This window comes from Hemitrygon akajei, chromosome 5 (assembly GCF_048418815.1).
Source record: "Hemitrygon akajei chromosome 5, sHemAka1.3, whole genome shotgun sequence".
Lineage (NCBI taxonomy): Eukaryota > Metazoa > Chordata > Chondrichthyes > Myliobatiformes > Dasyatidae > Hemitrygon > Hemitrygon akajei.
The window spans coordinates 55,571,621-55,585,828 of NC_133128.1; the positions used below are offsets into that span (position 1 = coordinate 55,571,621).

Consider the following 14,208-nt stretch of genomic DNA (forward strand, 5'->3'; position numbering starts at 1 on the left):
TTCAAGGAGTTAGGTGCTAAGTTAATGGGCAGGACTTCCAGGGTTGTGATCCTAGGAAAGGTGGATGATAGTGCTGAAGATGAGGTAGATGGTTTACAAACAGAGGCAATGTGTAGTGAGGTAAGGCTGTTGATGGGGCAAAATATCAGGAAACAGGATGAGTTGCAATGTAAAAGGTGGACAAAATCAAAAGGGGTGAATACAGAACTGAAAGTGTTATATTTGAATGTGCACAGTATACAGAATAGGGTAGATGAAATTGCAGCACAGTTGCAGATCGGCAGGTATGATGTTGAAGACATCACTGAATCATGGCTGAAAGCAGATTATAGCTGGGAGCTTAACGTCCAAGGATACACATTGCCTCGAAAGGACAGACAGGAAGGCAGAGAGAGTGTAGAACTGCTCTGTTCATAAAATTGCAAACAAATTATTAGAAAGAGGTGACATAGGGTCGGAAGTTTTTGAATCATTGTGGATAAAGCCAAGGAACTGCAAGGATAAAAAGACATTGATGGGAGTTGTATACAGACCCCCAAAACAGTAATAAAGATGTGGTTTACAAATTACAGTGGAAGATATAAAATGCATGACAAAAGGGCAATGTTACAATAGTTATGGAGGATTTTAAAATGCGGGTAGACTTGGAAAAAAAAACCAGGTTGGTGCTGAATTCCAGGAGGGGATTTTTCTGGAGTGCCTATGAGATGGCTTTTTAGAGCAGCTGGTGGTAAACCCACCAGAGGATCAGCTATCCTGGATGGGTATTGTGCAATGAACCAGAATGATTACAGAGCTTAAGTTAAAGGAACAATTCAGGGATAGTGATCATAATATGATTCAATTCACTGTGAAATTTTAGAAGGAGAAACTAAAGTCAGATGTATCAGAATTGTAGTGGAGTGAAATTTTTTCAGATATATAAAGTGTAAAAGAGGGATGAGAGTGGATATCAGACTGCTGGAAAATGATGCTGGGGAGATAGCAATGGAAAACAATGAAATGGCTGGAGAAGTAGATAAGTAGTTTGCATTAGTCTTCACTGTGGAAGACACTAGCAGTCTGGTGGAAGTTCCAGATGTCAGGGGTTATGAAGTGTGTGAAGTTACCATAACTATAAAGAAGGTTCTTGGGAAACTGAAAATTCTGAAGAGAGATGTCTCCTTATCCAAATGGAGTACACCCTAGGGTTCTGAAAGAGGTAATTGAAAGTGGAGGCATCAGTAATGATCTTTCGAGAATCACTAGATTCTGGAATAGTTCCAGAAGACTGGAAAATTGCAAATGTCACTCCACTCTTCAAGAATGGAGAGTGGTAAAGGAGAGGAAACTATAGGCCAGTTAGTCTGATCACAATGGTTGTGAAGAAGTTAGTGTTGATTATTAAGGATGAGGACTCAGAGTACTTGGCCGTAAAATAGGCCATAATAGGCATGGTTTCCTTAAGGGAAAATCTTGTCTAACATATCTGTTTTAATTCTTTGATGAAATAGCAAGCAGGATAGACAAAGTTGAATCAGTTGTTTTGTGTACTTGGATTTTCAGAAGGCCTTTGACAAGGTGCTACACATGAGGCTGCTTAATAAGCTATGAGCCCATGGTATTACAGGAAAGACTCTAGCATGGATAAAGTAGTGGCTAATTGGCAGGAGCACAGAGTGGGAATCAAAGGAGCCTTTTCTGGCTGGCTGCCGGTGACTAGTGGTGTTCTGCATGAGCCTGTGTTAGAACCGATTTTTTAAAGTTATATGTCAATGTTTGACATTGTTATATGTTAAGTTGTATGCAAAGTTTGCAGACGATATGAAGATAGGTGGAGGAGCAGGTAGTTTTGAGGAAGAAGAGAAGCTACAGAAGGACTTAGACAGATTAGGAGTATGGGCAAAGAAATTGCAGATGGAATACAATGTCAGGAATACAATGTCATGAACTTTGGTAGAAGAAATGAAAGGGTTGACTGTTTTCTAAATGGAGAGAAAATATGAAAAATTGAGGTCCATTTGGACTTGGGAGTCCCTCTGCAGGATTCCCTGAAGATTAATTTGAAGGTTGAGTCTGTGGTGAGGAAGGAAAATGCAATATTAGCATTCATATCAAGAGGACTAGAATATAAAAGCAAGGATGTAATGTTGAGACTTGAAAAGCATTGGTGAGGCCTCATTTGGGTATTGTGAGCAGTTCTGGGTCCCTTATTTCAGAATGGATGTGCTGAAACTGGAGACAGTTCAAAGGAGATTCACAAAAATGATTCCAGGATTGACTAGTTTGTCATATGAAGAGCGTTAGACAGCTCTGGGTCTGTATTCACCAGAATTCAAAAGAATGAGGGGTGACCTCACTGAAACCTGTTGAACGGTGAAAGGCCTTGATGGAGTGGGTGTGGAGTTGATGTTTTCTATGGTGTGAGACTCTAAGACCAGAGGACACAGCCTCAGAATCGAGGGGCATCGTTTTCGAATGGAGATGGGGAGGAATTTATTTTGCCAAAGGGAGATAATCTGTGGAATTTGTTGCCACAGGCAGCTGTAGAGGTCAAGTCTGTATGTATATTTAAGGCAGAACTTGATAGATTCTTGATTGATCAGGGCATGAAGGGATATGGGGAGAAGGCAGGAGATTGGGGTTGAGAGGAAAATTGGATCAGCCATGGTGAAATGCAGAGCAGACTCGATGGGCTAAATGGCCCAATTCTGCTCCTATATCTTATGGTCTTGTGAATTTATGCAGAATTCTCTTAACTCCAGTCTATCACAACAGAAGGCCTGACCTGCTCCTGTTTTCAAACCTGAACTGTTCTTAATTTTCTGTATGTAGTGAAAATCACACAAGTGAGGCAAATTATGCATCTTGTGAACTTTGCACTGCAATTTAAGAACTCATGCAATGATTGCAGTTATTTAATCCTCCTCAGTAAAATTCTTCATGGCACCCAGTGGCTAAGCATTAATTTGATGTAAGTTCCCTGAGGAATTCCGCATTGAACTCTAACCTGGTTAGAATTGTGCAGGAGCAGTAAGTCCATTTATTTCAAGGGAAAGGAAAGGAAAGGCTTCTGGAGCCTTCAGTAAGTCTAAGATAAGTGAGTTTAATTAAATTACTATAGTTGTTTAAGTTGTGTGTGTATATTAATATATTATAGATATATACGTATATACATACGTATATATACACACATATACATACATAGTTAATATATATAATTTATATATAATAACTTTTGATTTTCTAGGATGTTTTAGTCTGATATATGAGAGTCTTTTTTTTACCGTTATTAAGATCAGTGGTCTGCAGAAATGTTTGGAGTCCTTCACAGGTTGGAACACTTGGTAAAGCTTCAGAAAGTGCCTCAGCCAGCTGTCAGAAGTTTTATAACTCAATTATTGGCAGGGCTTGTTTCAGCCAACCCACATGATGGGAATGATGTCAGCTGAATGTCAGGGGTCTGATCATGGGAACTGAGACAACTTCCGACAGCAAGTCAACATCTGCTGATCTAGAAAAAGATGTATGTTATAGGCAGCCAAGTTCTGAACAATTGTGATTTTTACATCTTTCATGTTAAGCTTTGGAGAATATATTTTATTAAGAAAAAATGAAAACATGTTCTGTTTTATGCTTCCTATTGAATAATACAATTACAAATATTGCTTTGAACTAAGGTTATCTTCAAATCAAAAATCTGCCTTCATAGTCTTTTATTTTTATTTGCAATGCTAATTCAGCAATATATACAGTTTAGAGCTTCTTTCTCTATGAATGCTGGAAACCACATTAAAGGGTCTGGAAGAACATTATGTCTGCTACAGAGACATAGTTCACCGGTAATTGTGAGAAAGAACTGAGGAGTTTTTACTGATGTTTGATTCACCTTAATTTTTTTACTATTAAAGTAGAGATATTTGTATCCAGCCAGGAAAGGATGCAGATTGGTAAGGCATGTTTAAGATTAACTACATTTATATAACTTGTCCTTTTATCATCACAAGGATATTTCTAGATAATTGTCAACGCTTGAGTTAATGTGCTAATTTTTGTCAATGTGTGGTTGACAGCCTGTACATGTTAATACCTGCTTTTCCTGAGAATATTAACATCTTCAATAAAGATCAAAATAAGAAAGCACACTTGGGTCATTAAATAAAATATTGTTGTCTTTGATCACAAATTCATCTTCAGCAAATACAAAGATGCCACTCACATTATGAAACAATCCAATTCTTGCACATCAGAAATGGGAGCAGTGGTTAGAACATTCAGCCTGCCATGCCTGCTTTGCCATTTTGCTCAGCATCATTTTCTGCCATTAACTCCATGCTCTCCAATTTAATTCATGGGCAAAAATAAATTCATCTCTGTCTTGACTATGCTCAACATCTGAGCTACACCCACCTATGCAAAGGATTCCAAAGGTATGCTATCCTCTGAGTGGACTATTTTTTTTCTCATCACTTTCTCGAATGGGCAGCCCCTCATCAACTCAACATCACTGCCAAGTCCCTTAAAAATATGGTATATTTCAAAGAGATCACCTCTTAAATAAAAGAGCTGATTTGCAGATTATAACCACTGATATACCCATTTAAATTCCTACTTCATATTTTATCCTATATTACCATTAATACATAGAGTCTACAGTATATCAAAATTGCACTAATCTCTCCTTGCTGCTCCTTAGGTCCACCCAAACTGATTTAACTGTGTTTTCTGATTACAGTATTGGAACAACACTGCCTTTATTCAAATCTTTAAGATGAAGGCTTCCTCACTTTCTCAACATTGCTTAAAGTTAAATATCCCATATAACTTTAAATATCTTAAAGTTCAATATCCCATCTATAAGTGACTGTTGGTGTGTGGAAGATATAGGAAACAAGTCTTAGATAATTTCGAGTTTAATTCTAGAAGAGCAAGAGAAGCTAGCTAATAGTGCATTAAAATAACCAACATTAGAATTGATAAAAACATGAGCAAAATTTCTGTAATAGACTGAGGTAGTGGTGAAATAGACATCTTAAAACAGGAGCAATAAATAGCAAACAGCCGGAGAAACACAAGGCATCGTACAACATCTGGGGGGAGAAGAGGTAATTGATGTCCCAAGAAGTGACGCTGCATCAGGATCTCAAGTTGAAATGTTGATTATCCCTTTGCCTCCACAGATGCTGCCGGGCCTAGTCAGTTACTCCAGCAGCTCATTTTCTTTGATACAAGATTCAGCATCTATGGTCTTATGCTTCCCTTAAAAACAGGAAAGCAGTAACAAACTTTAATCAATCCCCGAATTTTGGAAATAATCTAGTTTCAGAACAATCACTGGTCAGGAATTAGCAAGCTAACAGGGAGTTTAGTACGGGCTCAACCCAGACAAACTCACTTGCAGGTGTGACTGAATTGTACACATTACTCCATTGAAGGTCTATAGCATTTGATGCTAGTTATTAATTAGATTGCAAAAAAAACTATAAAATATTACTCAACAACACACACAAAATGCTGGTGGAACACAGCAGGCTAGGCAGCATCTATAGGGAGAAGCGCGTTGACATTTCGGGCCGAGACCCTTCGTCAGGATATTACTCAGTGGGTTAGTGGAATTCATTGAGTTTCTTAGAAACATGTACTTTTGTGGGTAGGTACCTGTACAGAGGCTACTCAAAATCAGAAACTCAATGTTCTGCGTTTGAACCATTTCCTGATGATCATATTCTTACTGGTTTAAATGTGCTAAAATTGATATACCGGTAATTAAGCAAATTCACAGGTGAAGCTAGTTTTTAGGCCAAATTGATAGGTATTTAACTTGGAAGAAGTCATTTCTATTTCCTAAATAATTATAAGCATTGGCAATTGCAGGGTTATATATTTAATTTTATTTTAATTTTAAGAAGTATTTTGATACCTTTTATTGGGAAATCAATAAGAGGTAACTGTTTAGCAAAAAAACCTGTTGATAGTTGATTAAAGTTGCACCAGTAATATGAAAGGACTGTAGGGAAATAAAACAAAGTGCATAGTTGGGTTCCAAATATTAAGTAAAAAACATGGTACAGTAAGATTTTAAAATAGTGTAAAATCTCAACTCTCCAGAATATGACAGATTTTCAGTTAGATTGTCCAGGCCACCCAGATATTTGAATAGATTCTGATTAAGATTTGAGAGAAGAATAGGTTCTAAAACTAGATTATTTCCAAAATTCGGGGATTGATTATTTTTTGAATAAATTATTTAAGGTGCTTAGAATCATATGATTGTAAAACTGCATTAGGAATTGAACATCTTGCATATGTAAATAATTAAATTTGTTGCCAAACCAAAGCTCTAATATATACCTGAAAACCATTGATCCACTTATTTGATTCACTTTAGAAAGGTGAATTTAACTTTTCTTAATCCTAATATTGTACATTCAAAAAAATATCTTGGATGTGCCTCTCATGATCACAAGACTCCTGGTGGACATTGCCAATATGCTGCAGTCCTGTTTCCCTTGTTTGGTGTAAAGATAGGCAATGAGGCAACAGCATGGCCTTGGTTGTGATGAAGACTAGGCCTCAAGCTGCGGGCTTGCCTGTTGCTGTAGTCCAGGTGAGAAGATGCCAGGAGGCAGTGTAGTGAGGCATCCGTGCTCACTTGGGAGCTAGCCTCTCCCATCAGTGTTGCCCTCCAGTGTTCAATCAGTGGAATGACAGGCTGGAGTTGTTGGGAGCTGTGCCATCAATTTCCATGTCGCTCAGGGACTTGGACTATACATGCATAATGATGTGCTTTTTTTTCCCTCTCTCACTATTTTGAATACATGTTATGCACCTTGCCTCAGAGGAGCACTGTCTCATTCATCTGTATCCATGTATGGTTTGAATGGTAATTAAACTTGGTTTGATTAGAAACTGTGTACTTTTTCTGCCATAAGTACTGGAATTTCAGGGGGGGGGGGTTTATACACAAATCTTCTCAAATATATATATATTTAAATTTACAACACCAGTCTTAAAGTGCTGCTTTTAAATTCCCTTTGCTCTACTAGATGTATTGCTGTAGTTGCAAAGTGTTCAGATCATAGTAGCTTGAATTATGATAAGATCAATTATCGTAAGTTTGATAAAACACAACGCTAACAAGATCAGATTGTGGTAGCATTTACATCCTGTTTGCTCGTGTTCTCCTTCATGGTGGTTATTAAGAGAATTTGAATTTTATAAAGAAAGCAGGATCACCTAATTTAATATGCCATTTCAGGTAAACCTGTCCTGCGTATTGGTCTGCCCACTGCACACCTTCAGTGTAAGTCAATCCAAGGATATCTGCTGCTGTTAAAAAAAAACTTCTAATCATCTCTAGAGTGCTACCTGAAGGTGTTCGGTATAGAAATATCTGGGCAAATATGATGTGAGGTTAGAACCAAGACAGGTTTAACTTGTTTAGTACTTCTATTTGTCTTCTCCTGCAAATGTTAGCTTGTTCAGCATTTCTTGTTTTTATTTCTTGGTCTGACAACATATATATGATCACTCAAATATTAAATACAACACTCCTGCCTGCTTAGCTACAAACTCCAACTCTAATAGAGAGTGCATCGCAACTATATACACAGTATATTAACAATACAATTTATATATACAGCCATCCACAGCATAGTAAAATGTTAATTGTCCCATTCAGACCTAAAGATTTAATTGCCGTGGAGGATTTCTTACTGTTTTGGGATAACATCTTCCTGCTTGGTAGCTGAGACGATCTCAGGATCTGGGGCCTCCTCCATGGTGGTTGGGGGAGGTATCTCAGACCACAGCGATTCTGATAGCAATAGCCAACTTTCTTCTCTAACAGTTGACACTACTCTCTTCAACTGATTGATGTTTCGTCTCCAAATGATATCAGATGCAATCTCCACTGTGTAGGAGAGTGGTCCAATTCTGTCCTAAATCTTTCAGAGTACCCACTTTCGATCATCCCTCTGGTCCCTCATGAAGACTGCTTGTCCATGAGTGAAAAATTGAACCTCATTGTTTGAGGAGCCTTCAATTTGTCTCAGTTGTTTCTCCCTTCTGAGATTGGGTTAGAGGAATTCCAAACATGGACGCAAGAGACAGCCCAGGAATGCTGGTGAGCTTTTGCTTGTGAAGTGTGTTGTAGAACAATATGCAAGGAGGAAATTGGCGAGCTTCTGACTCAGTGTTAGTGTCCTGCATTCTTCGGACTCTGGACAAACCTTTCTGCCAAGCCACTTGCAGCTGGGCGGTAAGGTGCAGGTGTAATATATCTTAGTCCATACATTTTTAGGAATGACTGAAACTGTTCCCGCACAAACTGTGGTCTATTGTCATTGACTGGAACACCAGTCCATGAGAACAGACTTCTGAGTACATCAACCGTGTGCAAGGCCATTGTGGAGTTTTTTGAGAACACTTCTGGCCAGAATAGTGGAAGTAGCTGCATCCACTACTACTAAGAAATTTGTGCCCATGAACAGTCCAGCAAACTCCATGTAAATCCTCTGCTAGGGCAATATAGACCATTTCCACGTTTGGAAGGGTGCTGCTTTTGGCATATTCTGACATATTGGCATCCTGTATAGTGCATAGCAAGATGCTGGATCTGCTGATATATCTCAGGCCACCAGAAAAAAAGCTTTGAGCCAATGCTTTCACTTTAACCATTCCTAGATGACCTGCATGTAGCTCCACCAATACTTTAGCTCTCAACCAGGATGATAAAACAACTCTCAATCCCCAAATAAGGCAGCCTCTGTCAAGGGCAAGTTCATCTTGGTGCTGGTAAAAGTGATGGAAGTGGAACTTCAACTGCAAATTCCAGCCATTTTGGGTGACACAGCGCAAGGTCTTTTCTAGTTTCCATTTAGATCATCTCTGCCGTAATAGGGAGACTTTTGATTTGCTTTGGAGAGAATACATCAAGAGGAGTGTTTTTTTTTTGTAAATTTTCTGCTATTTCCTTTGTTAAGGGCAAACAGGACAATCCATCAGCATTTCTATGATTAGTCATCCTCTTGAATTCAATTTTGTAAATGTATTCCTCCAAGAAACAGAGCCCATCTCTGCACTTGTGCTATTGCTGTTTGTGGAACACCAAGCACTGATGATCAGGAATGTGGTAAACTCTCTCACATACAAGTACTAGTTGAAACGTTTTACACCACAAACCAAACTCAAGGCTTCTCTATTAATCTGTGCACGATTTTTCTCTGCAGTAGTAAGGGAACATGATGCAAAGGCTATGGGGCATTCACTTTCATCTCTCATAACATGTGCCATGACTGTACCTATACCATAAGGTGAGGCATCACAGACAAGCTTCATTGGACACTATGGATCATAATGTGTCAGTACAGTGTCTGATGTCACCATTTCCTTTACTTTTTTTTTTTAAAAAGCCATTTCACACCGCTTTGTCCATTGCCATTTCTTTCCATGCTGTTCTAATGAGTTCAAGTGGTGGAGCAGAATAGACAGCTCTGGCATGAACCTGTTATAGTAACTGACAAATCCTAAAAAGGACGACGCATCTTTTGACTTTGCTTGAATTTTCTCAGCACACTTGTGAACCCTAAGTGATGCTTGTTTTCAAGAATTCACTCTTATCATGTCTTTTTCTGAGCACATCATTTTCCAATCTTTTTAGCATTATCTTGAAGTTCTGGAGATGATCCTTATCATCCTTACCAGTAACAATAATGTCTTCCAGATACCACTGAGTGCTTGAACCATGCAGCATTTGATTCATTGCTTTCTACATGAATACAGGTGCAGATGATACTACAAAAATAAGTCCATTTTAGCAATAAAGCTCTTTGTGAGTGTTTATGGTGAGAAACATTTTTGATTCTTCTGCCATCGTCATCTGCATGTAGGCCTTAGCTAAGGGCTGTTTACTGAAGTGTTTTGCTCCAGAAAGGTTTGCAAAGATTTCCTCTCTCCTGGCCAGAAGACAGATGGTAACCTTTAAATCACCAGAGATTTTGATAGACCCATTCTTCTTGGCTACTGGGACCACTGGTGTTGCCCATGGGCTCTACTCAACCTTGAAAAGAATTCCTTCAACCTCCATGAAATCTAGCTCACTGGCTACCTTATCACAGATGGTATAATGAACTTGGCCTTCTTTGCAAACTTTGGTGTGGCATTTTAAATTAACACTATTTTACCCTTTAGGTTTGAGTTTTCCAATGCCATCCTTGAATGGTAATGAAACATATCGACTCCTGCCTGGGAGGCCACTTGGGTCTGTTCCGATTTGCCTACCAGTGCAACAGGTCCATTGCAGATACCATCTCATTGTCTCTTCACTCAATCCTGGAACATCTGGACAAGATGCACATACAATATCAGGATGCTCTTTTTTGATTACAGCTCTGCACTCAAAACCATCATTCCCTTAAAACTAATCAATAAGACCTCGGCCTCAATACCTCCTTGAGTAATTGGCTCCTGGATTTCCTCAATTGCAGCCCCAATCATTTTGGATTGGCAACAACGTCTCCTTTATGATCTTCATCAGCACAGATGCACCACAAGGTTACGTGCTTAGTCCCTTGCCCTACTCACTTTACACTTAGGACTGTGTGGCTAAGCACAGCTCCAATACAGTATTCAAGTTTCTGATGACACCACTTTCATGGGCCTAATCAAATGTAGTAATAAATCAGCACATGGGAGGGAGACTGAAAATTTGTCTGAGTGGTGTCATAACAACAGCCTCTCACTCAAGACCAAGAAGCTGATTGTAGACTTCAGGAGAAAGAAATTTGAGGCCCATGAGCCAATCCTCATTGGAGGGTCAGAGTTGGAGAGGGTTAGCAACTTTAAATTCTTAGGTGTTATGATTTCTGAGGGCCTGTCCTAGGCCAGAACGCAAGTGCAATTGCAAAGAAAGCACAGCAGCCCTTCTACTTCCTGAAGAGTTTGCAAAGACTCTGCAAGACATCCAAAACTCTGATAAACTTCTATAGATGTGTAGTGGAGAGTATATTGACTGGCTACATCACAGCATGGTATGGAAACACCTATTCCCTTGAATGGAAAATCCTACAAGTAATGGATTCGGCCCTCTACATCAATCAAGGGGAAAGCCCTCCCAACCATTGAGAACATCTACATGAAACACTGTTGCAGAAAAGCAGCACCCATCATTAGTGATCCCCACCACCCAGTCATGCTCTCTTCTCACTGCTGCCGTCAGGTAGAAGGGAGAAGGGCCTCAGGATTTGCACCACCAGGTTCAAGAACAGGTGTTCAACCATCAGGCTCTTAAACAAAAGGGGATAATGTCAAGCAATACACACACACAAAATGCTGGAGGTACTCAGCAGGGCAGGCAGCATCTGGGGAAAAGAGTAAACAGTTGGCATTTTGACCAAGACCCTTCAGCAGGACCAGAGAAAAAAAGATGACGAGTCAGGGAAAGAAGGTGGGGAAGAAATACAAGTAGCAGGTGGTGGGTGAAATGTGAGGGGGGAGTAAAGAGCAGGGAAGTCGATTGGTGAAAGAGATAAAGAGCTGGAGAAGGGGGAATCTGATAGCAGAGGACAAAAGGCCATGGAAGAAGGGAAGGGAGGGAAGCATCAGAAGGAGATGAAGGGGAAGTAAGGTGAGGGAGGAAAATGGGAATGTGGAATGGTGAAGTAGAAGCGGGAAGAACCATTAATGGAAGTTTGAGAAATCGATGTTCATGCCATCAAGTTGGAGACTACCCATATGGAATACAAGGTGTTGCTCCTCCAACCTGAGTGTGGCCTCATCATGGCAGTAGAGGAGGTCATGGACTGGCATGTTGAAATGGGAATGAGAAGTGGAATAAAAATGGGTTGCCACTGGGAGATTCCGCTTTTCTGTGCTCGGTGAGCCCTGTCCCTGGTGGTGTTGCGGGAGGTTGGGGTGAGGGCAGATGAGTGAAAAATCCACCAGTCATATCCAGGTGCCATTGGCACCTTTTGAGGTCTCTGAGTGATGGTTTGACCATGTCACGTGGACCTTGTTGGTTCTATTCCCCCTCCTGCAGTTTTCACCCACCTCCATGGTGGATCGTACCACTAGGTAGCCATGGATCATTTTCCTAGCATTGTCGATGGCTGCAGATGTGTCTTAGGCATTCATCAGCAACCGGGTTACTCAGTTTGGCACCCTATCTGATATTCCCTCTAACTACGGTCCCCAATTCACATCAGTTCTCTGGGCTGCGATGGCCCAGGATCTCAGTATTAGGCTGCATTACACCATGATATATCACCTGCAGTCCAATGACCTATATGAGTGGTTTCACTACTCCTTGAAGACTGCTCTGAGAGCTTCCCTGACCATTGAGTGTTGGCATGATTGTCTCCCATGGATCCTGTTGGTGCTCAAAACTGCTCCAAAAGAGGACCTGGAGTTGTCCGCGGCTGAGTGAGTATATGGACAGCCATTATGAACGCCAGGGGGTGATTTTATTCCTGTTGCCATGACTGCCTGGTTGGCCTACAGCGTTCCACCGTCCCCAGTAAATTCAATTCCTTTGCACTTACTCCCACCATCCATCATGGTGTACTGCACTCTTAGGTTCCTGTTGACCTACGTACAACCTCATTTGTTTTTGTCCACCATGATGCACACCAGCATCCCCTTAGGCCCCCTTCTTTTGGCCCATTCCACGTTTTGGAATGGAGATAATCGAATGTTATCATAGATGAGATGAGTAAACCTGAGTGTCTTTCAGTACATCACCTTAAGCCAGCCACCAAGTTTTGATGGATTCCATTACCATGCCCTTGTTATCATGACATGACCATAAATGTGTCTACACACCTCTGGATAAGCCAGACGCACCCTGCTGTTCCTCACCCAGACTCCGGACAGACTCACAATGCTGGTTTTAGTAAATTCTGGTAGGGCCTATGTAGGGCAATGTAATTGGTGGAAACATACATAATTCTCAAGATCCTAAATTGAGTTGGAGCTCACTTTAAGAGACTGGCCTGACATGATGACATTATTATGTGAAGTACTTTTACTGGGTTTTGTATTCAGATTTTTGGATTTCAATAATTGACTTGTTATGGTTTTTCTTCAACATAAAATGCCCCACACAGTTTTTATTTGTGGAAGCCTATACTGTCAGGAAGGACAAGCAAATGATAGTGTAAAATTCTAGTTTTTGGGATAGGGTGCATTGTAACAGAGACAAAATTGACAAGGATGAAATACAGGACTAAAGGTGTTAGATTTGAAGGCACTCAGCATACAAAATAAGGTAGTTGATCTGGTCGCACAGTTAGAGATTGGTGGGTATGACATTGTGGGGTATCACGGAGTCATGGTTGAAAGACTATTAGAGTTGGGAGCTTAATATCCAAGGATACACAATCTTTTGAAGGGACAAACAAGTAGGGAGAGGAGGAGAAATGGCTCTGCTGGTAAAAAAATGAATTAAAATCTTTAGAAAGAAGTGACATAGAATTAGAAGATATAGAATCCTTGTGGGTAACGTTATGAAACTGCAATGGTAAGAAGACACTGATGAGAGTTACTTACAGGCTTGTTGGATCTTGTGCAATGAACAGGTATGACTAGGATGCATAAGGTGAAGGAGCTCTTGGGAAGTGGTGATCATAATATGATAGAATTCATCCAGCAATTTGAGAGGGAGATGCTAAAAATCAGATGTATCAGTATTATAGTGGAGTGAAGGGAATTATAGAGGCATGAGAGAGATGCAGGCCAAAGTTGATTGGCAGGGGACATCAGCAAAGATGACAGCAGAGAAGCAATGGCTGGAGTTTCCAGGAGCAATTCAGAAGGCACAGAAGAGATACATCAAAAAGAAGGGGAAGTATTCTAAAAACAGGATGATGTAATTGGCTAACAAATGAAGTCAAATCCGTCATAAAAGCAAAACAGAGGGCATATAATACCGTAAAAATTAGTAGGAGGTTAGAGGATTGGGAAGCTTTTATAAACCAAAAGAGGGCATATATTAAAAAAAAGGGGTATAGGGATTAGCTATACTAGATTGGGTGTTACGTAGTGAACCATAGGTGATTAGGGAGCTTAAGGTAAAAGAACCTTTAGGAGACAGAGATCACAATGTGATTGAGTTCATCTTGAAATTTGAGAGGGAAAAAGTAAAGCCTGACATAGCAGTATTTCAGTGGAGTAAAGGATATTACAGTGGTATGAGAGAGAAGTTGGTCAAACTGAACTGGAAGATGCTAGCAG

The 14,208-nt window shown here is 40.1% G+C and overlaps 1 protein-coding gene across 2 annotated transcripts in view; it reads right to left on the minus strand.

Moving 5' to 3' along the window:
• Positions 1-14,208, minus strand: part of LOC140727305 (cell surface glycoprotein CD200 receptor 1-B-like) — a 55,085-nt gene that overhangs the window by 25,320 nt on the left and 15,557 nt on the right. The window contains exon 1 of one of the 2 annotated variants that reach the window (XM_073044568.1): positions 3,267-3,343. The exons of the other annotated variant lie outside the window; for it this stretch is intronic. The gene's annotated coding sequence lies outside the window, so the exon portion shown is untranslated. Of the gene's footprint in view, positions 1-3,266; positions 3,344-14,208 lie in introns of those variants that run through there. 2 annotated transcript variants of the gene reach the window in all.